Below are 13,152 nucleotides of genomic sequence, written 5' to 3' on the forward strand. Positions count from 1 at the left end.
GCCCTGGTGTCCTAGTCCAGTTCTTGCCCTCAGTGATGGTGACAACCACTACCTTAGGGGTGGAGGGGTGTGCTTCCCAGCGGCTGGTCCTGTATGCCATCCCTAACTGACCCATCCCACAAAAATAACAAGGATGCAGAGAATCCCTGCTGCCGGTGCCCTGGGACTCACACCCAGGCAATCCCAGGAGGTCACCAGGACAGTTTACTGCTTCAGTCAGTTTAACTCTCCCCCTTTCTCTAGCTCCCCTCTCTCTTTAGGAAAAAGAAAATGACAATAACAATTTTGAGAACCCTGTACTTCCCTACTAAAGGTGCCCCCCGACCCTCTTTCTTCTCTCAGGGAGAGTGTTGCTGGGCTCATAAGGTGAGTTTGGCCCCAAGCTGTGCTTCTTCAGGGGACTCCTCCAAGTGAGTCCAAGGGAAACTCAATCCAAGGGAAGTCGCCCTCCACCCCAGCCTCATCCTGTGGAGGAACATGAGCTCTGCCTCTGGGGAGCTCAGGGATAAGACGTAGTTCTGAAGGGCAAATATGGCAGACTGCTTTCTTAGCCTGCTCCAAAACAGTCCTCCACTCTTCAGTGATTTCTCAGAGTCTGGTAGCCAGCTCATAGAACAGAGGCATCTGCTCCCATTTAAAAGAAGTTAGAGCATATTAGATTCAGCTTTGAAGAAAAACAACTTTAAATTTGGAGAAAGGCCTTTGTTTAATCACATCAAGTCTGTGTCACAAGCTGAAAAATGCCAGGAAATTCCAAGCTAAAGGGATGTACTTCATCTATAACTCATACCATGGGGCTTATTTTTATTCTTTCATATGCCTGCAAACAGAGAATGAAGCAACAGAAAAACTCTGAGTTGCGTGCGTTTTGTTTTTTCTCTTTTTCTTTTTGGGTCTTGTCAGTTTGTGTTATAACCTTGGCATTACTCTGCCTTTTTTTTCATTTAATAAGACTATGAGATTAGACTGGTCCTGTTCTCCTATTTCTTGTTAGTGCTGAACAAGCACTTTTGGCACTCACAGCTCAAATTTCTGCCATGTTGCTCTGTGCCTTTGTATGTTTGGCTATGAACTCAAGTGTCTTGACCTACCATCTATCTTTAAGGCCTGAGAAAGAAATTATTTTAGCATTCCTGCTCTTAGCTCATATATATAAATCTTGGATCTATGACATGTCTGCAGCTCTGAAGTTAGCACAGCCATGAAGAACAAAAGGAGGGGAGGGAATGGGGTGGGGGTGGCGGGCAGGAAGGAAAAACCACAAAGACTCACAAGCAGAATAGTATTAAATCTCCTGCCTTGTGCCCAGGCATGGGTTCTGGATCTTATAAATGGGATGAAGAATGTATGTAACTCCAAAAATATGTAATTCTTTCTCTTTTAAATGTGGAAAGTGTTCTTTATTTTTTTTTAGAAGATTAGCCCTGAGCTAACATCTGTTGCTAATCTTCCTCTTTTTGCTGAGGAAGATTCACCCTGAGCTAATGACTGTGCCAATATTCCTCTATTTTGTATGTGGGACACCTCCATAGCATGGCCTGGTGTGTGGTGCGTAGGTCCACACTCGAGATCTGAACATGCGAACCCTGGGCCGCCAAAGCGGAGTGGGTGAACTTAACCACTATGCCACTGGGCCAGCACCCAAAAGTGTCCATTTTTCAGTCTGAGTGCCCTGAATTTCTGTATTGATTTTAGAGTTGTGTGGTATATAATAAAAATATGGAGCTTGCCACAGACAGCACAGCTTACCTTTTCAAGGATCTGAAAGCTGATCACTCCAACTGTGTGAGAATAAAGGAGAAATAATTAAATATTAACACCGAGTGTAGCCTGGTGACATAATCATGATTATGATTGTCAGTCATTAGAACAGAACAAAGGATGCTAAGGAACAGTGATAGGAATATGGCTTTAGTGAAACAGAGAGTGCTCTGTAATAGATAAAACTTTAGGATTAGTTCCCGATCAATTAATAAGTATTTATTGAGGACCAATCAACTATACGCTTCACTTACTGTAAATGTAACCTATGGAACCTGCCCTCAATGAGCTTCCAATCTACTTTCAATATGACAGTATAGGATATAGGATACATGATAGTGCATATGTAGACACCAGGACTTAAAAGTTCATGTGCAAGGACTGCTCATGGGAACCTGCAACCACTCCTCCAATGGGTAAATCCGTGACTCTAGAGTCATACAGACTTGGGTTGGAATCTCACCTTAAGTCATTTTTTCAACAGTATTTACTGAGTGCCCACTCTGCATCGGTGTCTGCAATGGACACTGGTGGTGAAGCAGTGAGAGTAAAAGAGAAACAATCCTTCCCCTCTTAGAGGGACACATACATTAGTAATCACACAAATGTAAAGTCCCAAATTTTATAAACACTAAGGGAAAAGTTTGGGGGAAGAAAACAGTGAAAGGAGGTTCCAGTTTAGACTGGAGTCAGGCGAGGCATCTGTAAGGCAGAAGCCAGAGTGAATATCGTCAGGCCTGCCAGATGATCACGGAGCAAAGGAGAGATCAGAGTCAAAGAACAGGGCTTACAGCAACCCCACTCCCCCCCAACCCCACCCCTGGGAAAAATAGTGTATCACTAGGGATCGAAATGATCTTGTCCATGAATCAAGCCACCTGAAGCTCAATCTTCTCATTAGTAGAGTTGAATATGTAAATACCAACCCCAGATTTACATTAGAAAGTAACTAACTAACATCTTTACAGAAACAGCAGGATATCTTAGGAAAACTTACTGAGACCATACTAAAGGTCCGTTAAATGCCTACTGAGGAGCACCACAGACATAATGGAGAAAAAAATAGGTAAAATATTTACAGTACCATAAAGAGGAAACAAATCCTAAAGCGTAAAGGGAACCATGATGTCTGCAGTGGGAGATAATCGTGGGGCCCTTAAGAGTCAACACTTTTTTTTTTTTTAGTTCAGTAAACTGTTAGATTTATGAGGCAATACGTTCATGAGTTCATATAACTAAATATACAAACGGGCCTATTTGTTTTGGATCATTCAGTATCTGAGAGTGAATTATTCATTCAAGTATTAATAAATTAGAATTTTTTTATTTGGCAGTTGACAAAATTTACTTAAGGAAATAAAAGAAATATCCACCAAGTTTGGACTGGCTTATGCATTTTTTAAGCTGGCTCAAATCTCCAAGTGTAGAAGAAAGTTCAAGTTATTTATTAATGTGTGTCTTTTATTCTGCTGATTTATAGTACATGTAAAAACAAATCCTGAGATTGTTTGGAGCTCCAGTATGAAAACAGCAAGAATTTACCTGGCTATTATTTAACCCAATGATAATACTGACTTTGGTACCAAAGAGAAATATGCTATAAGAAACAAAGCCGATGGAATTTTCCTCTATTATGAATCAACATTTAACGACACTCCATTCCCTCTCAAAATATCACTTCTGTATCTTCTTTCCCACGACTTGAATATTCTTTTTCTTTTGTATTCTTTACTGAAATATGTTTTTGGTGACTTTGAACTTCTGAAAACAATTACAGTTTTGGCCCATTCTTATCTAGATTCAGTAGGGAAATGTTGTTCTATCATCCACTCCATACAAAAAATAATAGCCCCCAAAAGGTGATGTGTAGTCTCAGATCCATTAGGATTCCAATTTTTCCTAGAAGCAAAACAAAAGACTATTTATTTGACTCCCTTCTTCCTTAAAAAAATCATGGCTATTAACTTCACTTCATTCTGTTTTCTTACTATATTGTTCAAACACCTCTCCTCCAAAATATGTCTTTGCAATTCCTTTTGTTCTGCTTTCTTTGCTGAACTTAATGGAAAGTACAAGAATCTGCATGCTGTTTGCTTACGAATTGCAGAAATTGTGCACATGGCTTGGAAATTTTACAGCAATATCGTAGGAAATCTGTCCAGGTATCTGTCACTGCCCATTCTTTCCAGCACTCTCAATGTCACTTTCTTTCAATGGATGTTGGCAAATATGTTTGTCCTCCACTCTAACTCCTAATATTGAGAGAGGGAAAAACCACAAAACTTAAATCCCTGAATTGTCCCATCTTTTTTAATCTGACTATCATCGTTAGAGTTGTTTTCACCCTTACGCTATCTATAGCTTAACAGAAAACCACATCCTTTCTCTTAAACTGCAGTTTACATACAGCATTTTTCCAGACCCTGATACATAAGAGGCAAGTGAAATAATAATTCCCTTCCTTTCATCCTTTTCACACATCTTGCTACGTCTTTGATCCATTATTGCTAGATAACTGATTTAAATTGTAGTTTAATAAAATTAATCATTATTTCTTTGTCAAAAATCTCCTGTTAAATGTGTTTCTGTGAATTTGACCTGTGGATTTGCCTTAATCCTCCATTTCAGTTCTCTCTCATTCATCTTGTCTAAACGTAGTTTTCTCAAAGGAACTTTTGCTCATCTCCTGTCTTCTAATTGCCCCAACAATCCCTTGCTTCCCTAGCTGTCACCAAAAGTTGTATTCCGGGGAAGATTTCAATCCAGGAGCATGTCCTCATCAATTAATAAATGACTGCTCACCACCGTTGACTGCCTACTCTGTGGCTACTCCAGCGCCCTGCTAGATTCTGTTGGCTATAAAATTATAGATCAGATACAGACTTTATCCTCAGGATCCAAAGTTGGTTTGGACACAAAGCAGTGGATAAACAATTTAGTCCTCAAGTTGCACTAAGTCATGTGAAGAGAATTTAGAGAAAAATAGGATAATTAAATCTGGAATACACATTGAAAACTCCATGGGCTGGGTCAAATTTTGATACATAAGAGGAAGATGGTAATCAGCCTGTGGACCAAATAATATTCTGCTCAGTGGAATGCAAAGCAAGAGAATCCCAATATGCATTGTGCTTTGTGGCACATTTGTTAGGCTCGGAGGAATTGATTCCTGAATATTAGGTAGCAATGATTCCGCCTAATTATGTTTTTTTGGAACAGTAGTTGAAACAGCAAGAGCTGAGCGAGAGCATAGCGACACTCATGTAAACTTCCCATTTTACCACACTTTACAGGTTTTTCAAAGCGTTCCACATTTATCGTCTTATTTGACTCTGTAAAGCAGATAGGAACCATATATTTCGTTTTAAAAATAAGGAAATTGAGTCTTAGTGTAAGAATCTTATCTGGTGCCTTCTGGTATTAGATGCAGAATGATAATGAAAACACAGGCCTTGTGATCCCAAGCTCAGAGCTCCCACCCTCGCAAATGCAATAAAAAACTTCCCAGTCAGAAATCATACAGTAATGATTTTCCATGGATCTGTTCCATAGAGGTAAGGCTTATGGAAAAGACTAAGTGTATTTCTGAGGTTGATTTGTAAAATTTCTAATTACAGATTGCAGGGGGAAAAAGCAAACAGCTAGGGCCTGGCCTGGTGGCGCAGCGGCAAGCCATGCTGTGTCAGGCATCCCACATACAAAGTAGAAGAAGATGGGCATGGATGTTAGCTCAGGGCCGGTCTTCCTCAGCAAAAAGAGGGCGATTGGTGGCAGATGTTAGCTCAGGGCTAATCTTCCTCAAAAAAAAAAAAAAAAAAAGGAAAAAACCAAACAGCTAAAAGTAAGACATAATTCTTTTGGTTTGCATAATAATTATTTTAGCTATATATTTAAGAATAGATTTTTTAAGTTTTTAAAAAAATTTCAAATGTCTACTTTATGTATGACCATTTGCATATTACAAGTCCCAGAGATGAACAGAAATTGTTCTCATTGCCCACCAAAAGCAGAGTTCACATTCACCTTATGACCAGTGGATTTTAAGATGCAATTCCACCTGAAGGCTGTTTGAATTCTTTACCTAGTCTTCAACTTTCCCAGTACGGCTATTAATTAGATAGCACTTTCTTAAAATACACAAATACTTGTGTGTTCTATTCTTTGTTTGCTTAAAATGCAAATATTTTAATTACCTGCATATTTGAAAATCCTAAGAATCTTGTCCATATGGAGAACTCAATAACGCATCATGGAATCTGGGCAACCATATTGCTATTGCCACCATTTTTTCTTAACAATCCACATATATTGTAAACTTGGGGACTATGAATTAAGTCCTTAGCTTGACCAGGAAATGTACTAATATTACAGATAGTACCTCATTTAACTCTCTCAAGAATCCTGTTAGGAGAGTTTCATTACCCACATTTTATACATGAAGAATTGATTTTTGGTAGTAACCGGGTAAAGAGAGATCATTTATTGTGGTCATTCCATCAATGGAATACTTTCATAAAAAGGAAGGTATAAACATATCTGCCCTTGTTGTTGCCTCTCTCTGTTACCCTAAAAAGTAATAGTATTAAGTTAGCTCTTTTCCCCCTGATAAGAGAGGGTTGTGGTGCTATAAATAAATTGCAGCAGCAGATATTCAAATGGATGCAGAGTTGCTTTCATTGAAAACCACCCATTCCCATTAATTACACTCACCTGGGGCTCCTGCTAGACGCCGTGGAACGACTGTGTGGTCCACTGCCGTCTGGGTGACATTTTGCTAACAACAATGTATATAAGAGCCAAAATTGACTTCATTTGTCTATCCATATCCTTAACTGGGTCAATGCCATTCATTCTTTGCCAGCAGAACAAGTGCTGAGAGCAGCGCCCCCTCCTCTGTGCCACCTTGCTAAGCCGTCTCTCTCTCCTCCCTCCTGAAACATCTACTCCCTTAGGCTATGGGATAGAGTCAAAAGAACTTACCAGCACATTGGATTTAACCCTTAGTCTTCTATAAATTGGGTAAGTTCAATTGCCCTCAGCAACTATTTTTTTGTTTATTCACTCATTTATTTGGCATATATTTATTGTCTACCTATATTGATGAACTAACAGGCATCTTGCTATCACTGGTGATACTAGTGTGACTTAACATGTTCTCTCCCAAGACTACATATTTGGATTTTAACAACTGCCTTAGATCAAAGTAATGAACGTTAAGCATTAACGAATATGCAAGAGGCTGCACATTTGGACAGAAGCCCTCACCAGCTGCCCTCAGGTTCTGCCTGGCAGCATTGACTCCATCTACAAATAATTCCAGCCTTGGCCATCTACCTCAGGATTCACTGATGCCTTCTCAAGTATGAATCCTTGTTTGTAGAACTCTCTCCCACCAGAATGTGGTTGTGTTTAGTTCCGCTGAATTCCAGCATAAAATGTATCTGATAGCTGGATATGTCAAAATTCTTTTCATAAAAAGACATTTTCAGAGACAAATTCTGGGAGCATGTTTTCTCCACAGTACTTTATTTATGCCGCATTTTTATGTGAACAGTTCTAGGAGTGAAGGGAGAGAGGTGGAGAGCGGGAGAAAAAGTATGACAGTTCCTAGCTTCAGAGGAGTTCATGGTGTGGAGGGAGAGATAGATACTAACACATGCTCACAAACACGCAAACAACATGGTAAATAAAGGGAAGAATGGGGAATGATGCTGGGTGCAAATTGGAAATGGAGGTACCCCACCTCAAGTGTCAAAATGGATACACTGGTGTCCTATTTGCAGTTACTGCTCTTCACTCCTGTTTCCCAGGGTTGTGACGGGTGAGAAATCTCAATATGCTTATTTTCTTGCATTTCTATCATTTTACTAGTCAGTCATCTTCCTCCTAGCCTTCTGGACCTTCAGTGCTATCTTCTATGCAGAGGAGTTACATGGGGTCATAAAGGGTTTCTATAAGTGAGGTCCGTGGACCACATGCCTGAGATTCACCTAAGACGTCTGTTGAAAATATGGCATTCTGTTACTCCACTCCAAACGAATGAATCAGTGGGACTCTAAGCTGCATTTTAACATGCTCTCTGGGTGTTTCCAGTGAACATCAAAGTTCAAAAACTGCACTGAAGAATGACACTAGACTAGAATGACTAAGCCCCCCTTTACTTCCTATCTAAAATGAATGAAGAGCTGGATTAGATCATCTCTAAGATAACATCCACCAAAAATGTTCCGTGATTCTAGATTAAATATTTCTATTGTCTTGTTGTATTTCCTTTGGACGCTTTCTATTATTTTTGTGGTTTTTTTCCTCCAATGCCTAATTCTGTAAAGCTTTTATTCCCCCTCACTTAGCATTTCTCTTAACTAATGATATGAAAAAAACCAAAAGAATGGAATGTTTTACTTTGGACATTTAGACAACCTTATGTATAACTGATTTAAGCAATAATGGGAACGCTAGAGTCTGATGGAAGCATTACTCCTGGGAAATTCACTTGGTTAAAATCCAAATCATAAATTTTTAAATGTGGAACAGAGGAGGAGTTTATATTTATGCTCTATTTATTATTAACGCAACCCTCTAGGACGTGGACTTTATTTGCCCTTTGTCTAAAATATGGATCCTAAGCACATCATTAATAAATGAGATGTTCTCAAAACAGGTATTTTAAAATGTCGAATCAGAATTAGCTCGGTTCTTGTTAGCTACAAGCCTGCACGTTCTCGCAGACAGAATACTCAATTTAAACAATTAAAGGTGTTGTGAATGAGTGTTTATTAACTGAGCCATAGCGTTACAGCAGAGGCCCTTTTCCACTTCCTTTCGTCAAACCCATTGAGGATGCGACACAGAGCGATTTGGCAGGTGGCCACCCTGTAAAGCAGCAGAATGGATTCACCCTGGCAGATTTATATTATAAATTGTCAGACTTTTGCCATTTGACTTGCTAGCATGTTTCTCTTTTTTTCTTTTTGCTTTCCTTTTTTCTTTTTGGTCCTTTATATAAAAATATATATTCTTCTCAGCAAACCTATAATTCATAGATATAATTAGCATCATGTTAGCTATTAATAATTAAATTGAAACAATGACTTTACAAAATATTTTGTGAAACACGTGGAATTCTTTCCGGAGAATTTTCTCGAGATCACATAGGAAAATCTCTAATGGGAAGGTGACGGGTATTGACGTAGAAATATCAATTGTAAATATCCATGTTCTATGCAGAAGCCCTATTTACCTCCAAAACATGTAAACTATACTTTACGTAAGTGCAAATCATATAATATTTACCCTTGAAGCAGGCCAAAATTTCTTTTTTTCCTTTAAAGGAATTCTAATTTAAGTCAGTTTGAACTTTTCCATTATTGAAATATTTCTTGACTGAATATGTGTGTTGAATTCCCAAACTGATTTCTTTTTTCTTTTTTAAGATTGGCCCTGAGCAAACATCTTTGCCAGTCTTTCTCTTTTTGTTTCTTCTCCCCAAAGCCCCCCAGTACATAGTTGTATATTCTAGTTGTAGGTCCTTCTGGCTCTGCTATGTGGTATGCGGGACGCGGCCTCAGCATGGCCTGATGAGTGGTGCTAGGTCCACGCCCAGGATCCGAACTGGCGAAACCCTGGGCCGCTGAAGCCAGACACGAGAACTTAAGCACTCGGCCACAGGGCCAGCCCCTCAGACTGACTTCTTAAGCCCTCTGTATCATATTTTAAAAAACAAAAGAAAACAAATACAAAATCTGCCCTGAAACCTGGGCAAGAATGGCACCTGCCTTGGGCCCTGTGTTTTAAAGGACTCTGCATATCACAAACAGAAAAAAAAATGCATTAATGACAAAATGGGTGCCTACGTCACTTAGGGTGCAGAGCTCAGTTCAAGACCCTGAGCAACACCTGAAACCTTTCACATCTGCTTTCCTGCCCAGCAGCATGCAAGCCCCGGGGAAACACTTTATCACATCTTTTGCCTTATATTCTCAAAACGAAAGGCCACAGTCCTCAAAAGTCTGCAAGTTGTGCCATTGCCAATGTTGGAGATGGACACCACTTCCAAGGGCGGAGAAGATTTGGGAGGCAGACACATTAAATAAGAAAAAAGACAAATGACTTAACTTGCCAAATCTTTCCTCTCAGATAGCATGGTGCAATACATTTTTGCATAATGAAATATGATTTCCCAGTACTGCTGAGAGCATCCATTTTTATGCTTCCATTTGTGTCTGAGTTGGTCATTCTGAAAGGACTTGCAGATTAGCTAGGTATTCACAAAAGTTGCAAGTGGAAACTGACAAACATTTCGTAATATTAAGCAATTCCGATTACTCTTAAATTTCTATATATGTGGTCAAGTAACATGCCTAAGGCATGATAATGATTCCTTACATTGGCAACTAGATGGACACAAAATGCTAGAATAATATTTTAACACAAAATATTTAACAAGTTTCAATGAAATAAATTTTAAAAATAAGTAATTTTATTAAAACGTTTGGTGTATATAAATTAAAATTGGCATTTTGCCTGTAATTTTAATAGATAAATTTAATATTTGAGAAGAAAAATAGTCTTTCTTGAAAACCACTTTTAATATTTTATATTTACTTCAATTTATATCTTGATAAAAATGTATTCAATGTGTATACTTTTAATTCTTTAGGTTACTCTCAATACAAAAATAATGTAAGAATTTAGCTTATAGCAACATTAATTAGAGCAGAAATGCTCTGAAATAAATAACATGTATTACTATTATTACACATCAAACATACCTGGTTCATAAGCAGAATACCCAAAATGTGCAATAATAATTAAATTCAGTTGTCTTTGATATCTTCTCAACTTTTAATAAATAAAAATTATAGCTTTGCATAAATTCTCTTAAAAGTCCAACAGTGGATCCCCACAGAATAAACTGATATAAGCACAACCACCTGAATTGGATAAGTGCAAATAGAAGCAGTTCTTTTCAGAAGAATAAATCTTGATAAAAATAGTGATCTCCAGGGGCCGGCCTGGTGGAGCAGCGGTTAAGTGCACAGGTTCCACTTCTCAGCGGCCCGGGGTTCGCCAGTTGGGATCCCGGGTGCATACATGGCACCACTTGGCAAGCCATGCTGTGGTAGGTGTCCCACATATGAAGTAGAGGAAGATTGGCATGGATGTTAGCTCAGGGTTAACCTTCCTCAAAAAAAAAAAAAAGAAAGAAAAAAGAGAGATGTCCAAAAGCCATATTTTAATATTGAATCATGAAAATATCTATAGGCTATCTAAAAACAAGGGATGTAATTACTCAACTATATGAAAAAACACACATACACAAAAGACATGTACAGTTGTTATCTGAAAATAACCTACCATGAGTATTCACTCAATGCAACAAATTACTCTTTTATTCTGAGATTTTTAAATCCTAGATCAAAGTTACTGTAACATTTCTGGATTTTACTTTGCTTTGTATATCACTTCAGATCATTACCCAAGTAAAAGGTTTAAAAGATACTCTTTTCACCTGTTCACTACTCAATTTTGTTCTGGCCTCCTCTATTTCAAAACATCCTATGAATATATCTGACGTGGGCAAGAGGTTGGTTGTTTTATCTCCTTTATGTGCTAATCTTCCTTTTTCTCTAATTCCCAGAATCTGTGACAGCTGGTGGCCAGAAAACAGTCTATCATTTTGCTAATAATCAGATTTTGCTGTCATTGCAAATAGGAAATGATGCAAATTAAAAAGAGATTTCAGAGGCTGACCCCATGGTCGAGTGGTTAAAGTTCTGCATAATCTGTGTCAGTGGCCTGGGTTTGTGGGTTCGGATCCCAGAAGTGGACCTACTCGACTCATCAGCCATGCTGTGGCAGCATCCCACATGCAAAGTAGAGGAGGATTTGAGCAGATGTTAGTTCAGGGCGAATCTTCCACACCACAGAAAAAAAAAATTTCATCCTAGACATTTGGAAAAAAAAAAAATTTTTCAAATGACATTTTGAGAGAGCTGGAAAAATAATGCCATGTGTCCATCTTGGGAATGTTAATGTTTTACATGCTGAATGGGGATTCTTGATATACTTTATAGTCAACAGGTCAATAAAAGTCCTAGAAGCTCTTGATCATTACTATTATTGTTGTTTATTTTAAAAGTTTTCTTCAAAGGACAGCACATAATTTCTTTAAATCAAGTAAGTTTTTCCAATACTTACACATACTTATATGAATTTTCATGCAATAATTTATTCTTAAATTTGCTTTGAGAATTGGTAATTATTATGATGTCCCGCAATTCATTCCTAAAACTTTTTTTTTTTGATGGGTAAGATTTGCCCTGAGCTAACATCTATTGCCAATCTTCCTCTTTTTTCCCATTTTTTTTTTCACCCTCTCCCCAAAGCCACAGTACTGAGTTGTATATTCTAGTTGTAGGTCCCTCTATTTCTTCTACATGAGCCGCTGCCACAGCATGGCTGCTGACAGACGAGTGATGTGGCTCTGCGCCCGGGCACCAAACCTGGGCCACCAAAGGGGAGCGCGTTGAACTTCAACCACTAAGCCATCAGAGCTGGTCCTCATAAGACTATTTAAGGTTAGCTTTATGACACATACAAATGTGAAGAAAGCTATTTGGGAAAGATAAGTAAAAAGAAAAGCCTTTTTACTTCACAATAGCAACATTTTTTCTTCAAATAGTCTAAACGAGATTAAAAATTTTTAAATGATGGGGTTTTTTTTCTCTCTGTGTACACTGTCTGGGATTGCCATATAGTTTTCTTTCTCTAACTATTGAAAATCACTGTGAAGGCAGAATGATAACGATGTGTTCTATAGAACAAGATAACTTAGGAAATCAGCATAACACTGAGAAATTATACTTCTTTGGAAAAATCAGAATGAGGCTATGTTCGGATAATTTTTGTATTTGCATTTATTTCTTTGTGTATATTCAAAGTCACGATCTATCCGCACAGCTTTCTGCTCAAATGCATTGTACTGTGTTTGCAATCGATAAACACTATTCTTTAAACTATCAGTTTGCAGACTTGTAGCCTTCGGCTTTCATTTCATTTCCTTCCATTTCAAAGGCTCTTGGTTGCATTTTTACATTTAACTGAGCGTACTTAACAGGGACATTGCGTAGCCTGCAAACTACCTAGAACTGAAGGGCCACGTTGAAGTTAGTTCAATACCGTGGCCTCACCCACACTCCTTAGAGGATGCTACTGTTCGTGAAGAAACCATTATGTTTCTGGCTTTGATCGTACATTAGCCTCAAAGAGTGAGTAACACATCAGAAAACAGGGCCTTAAATTTTCACATTTTGCACCAATGCTTATTATTTTATACTAATGATTCTATAGAGAGCCCCGGGCCCAGTGGAAATGCAGGGTGGAGGGATT

The 13,152-nt window shown here is 38.4% G+C and overlaps 1 long non-coding RNA gene across 1 annotated transcript in view; it reads right to left on the minus strand.

The window, feature by feature from the left end:
* The window catches only part of LOC103561372 (uncharacterized), a 67,806-nt gene that overhangs the window by 10,610 nt on the left and 44,044 nt on the right, over positions 1-13,152 (minus strand). The window contains exon 2 of the long non-coding RNA XR_547433.2: positions 1,750-1,781. This is a non-coding gene — a long non-coding RNA (uncharacterized lncRNA). The remainder of the gene's footprint in view (positions 1-1,749; positions 1,782-13,152) is intronic.

This window comes from Equus przewalskii, chromosome 9 (genome assembly GCF_037783145.1).
Source record: "Equus przewalskii isolate Varuska chromosome 9, EquPr2, whole genome shotgun sequence".
In the NCBI taxonomy this organism is placed as follows: domain Eukaryota; kingdom Metazoa; phylum Chordata; class Mammalia; order Perissodactyla; family Equidae; genus Equus; species Equus przewalskii.